Here is a 1,680-nt window from a genome sequence, read left to right as displayed (position 1 = left end):
ACTTCGACAGTTTTACAATATCTGACAACCTGTTCACCCATTACTTTTGCAGTTCTTATATGAACCACTTCATAGACTTTAGACAAGATAGGGGAACAAAAGCACATTATACGGTGAAACGCAACTGTACAAGCATGCATATCTTATTTTTACCATTTGTCTCTGCCTTAGCTGAATTATTGTCCACAAGTCACCTTCCCAGCCACATTGGAGACATGACAGTGGAGGTTCCAGGTAGGCAGGTAGCAGATCCTACACCTTGCCCCCACCCAGCTCATCTCTAAGAGCCCTGGCTAATGGCACACCATTTTCCATCATCTCTAGGTAACCAGACTGGGCTTACCAAAGTGGGGTCTCTAGTTCCTAGTGTAGCCTGTTGGTAGGGGAAACAAACCCAAGGATGTAAGCAACCCTGTGGGAGTGTTACACTACTGGACTGGAATTCTATTCCTTTACTAGTTTGAGTTCCAGGAGGTGGTTAAAAGGCACTATTATTCACTGTTTTTTATTTTTTATTGAAGCCTGAGTTGCAGTGTTCCAAAACACCCAGAGCAATGCAAAAACCGTGCAGGGGGCTTGGGCTTTCCATCTCCCAGAGCCCAAGCGCCCCTAAGGGAGACAAGGGTCTTTGGAACCCCCATCATTAAAGCTAGTGGAGACCCCTTTGGGTCCCTGATCCTGGAACCAAAAGGCCCCGTAGGGGGCAAGGTTCTTCGGACCTCTGCTACAAGGTTGGCCAAGGAATCCTCTGGGGACTGGTTCTTCAGCTACCCCCATAAGGAGGGAGCCTCTGATAACTTGGGAAGAGAGTTGTCCATAAGGGTCTATACCCAAACCCAAAAATAGCAAACAAAATTCAAACCAACTGAAATCTGTGCTTAAAAAAGTGCTTTATGTTATAAGTGCTCGTGTTAAATAAATAAAAAATAAAAAAGTGCCCATAGGCCCCAGCCTCATGGCCAGAGTGTGTAACATTGTTTTTGGTCCAGCCAAAAGGCCAGAACCAAGAAATAAAAAAGTGGTCCAGGGTTGCTCAAGTACATTGTGTTAGTGTCCTACTCTGTGCAAAAAGTGATAGTGACTGCCACCAGCACCTGTGCATTTTTGGGTTACCTGTCTCCCAGAGGCACAGGCACCTCAAGCTTCCAAGTCACCACTGTCCTTCTGGCATTAGACCAAGGTTTCCCATGGCCATTTCAGTGGGACCGACAACCCTTACTCAGGCAGATACTACACTTGATCTTAGCCAAAAGGCAGAGAAGCTAATTTTCGCTGGTTGTTTGTGTGTTTCCCTTAGTACAAAACCAAGATCTAATGTGGTGTGCATAAAGTACACTTTATAATCGACCTAGACAGTGTATAGGCAGTGGGTATAATTTAAAGTGCGGTTGGCATATAAGACATAAAAACATATAAAAGTTATAAAACATTTTTCTAAAGAAATTACTAGTATTATATATGAATATATGCATGTTTTCCTTGAACTATTAAATCAAAATGCCTTTATATACTGTTGCATTGTTACAACAAAACTGTTCTCATTCAAGTCTTCAACTCTCGATTGCCATTCTCAGAAATGATTGATATATGATATATTAGAGGTATATGTGAATTAGTATTTGTAAAAGGGCTGGATGATTTTCTCTTTTGCTGTTTTATGCATCATTTGTATATATTGTA

At 42.1% G+C, this 1,680-nt stretch overlaps 1 pseudogene; it reads right to left on the bottom strand.

Annotated features, from left to right (window-relative positions):
* Positions 1 to 1,177: 1,177 nt before the first annotated feature.
* On the bottom strand, positions 1,178 to 1,266 carry LOC142159701 (U2 spliceosomal RNA; annotated as a pseudogene).
* Positions 1,267 to 1,680: the final 414 nt, after the last annotated feature.

The sequence above is a fragment of the Mixophyes fleayi genome, chromosome 5 (assembly GCF_038048845.1).
Source record: "Mixophyes fleayi isolate aMixFle1 chromosome 5, aMixFle1.hap1, whole genome shotgun sequence".
NCBI classification, from domain to species: domain Eukaryota; kingdom Metazoa; phylum Chordata; class Amphibia; order Anura; family Limnodynastidae; genus Mixophyes; species Mixophyes fleayi.
Note: the sequence above shows the minus strand (reverse complement) of the source record. Positions and strands in the feature narration are given on the sequence as shown.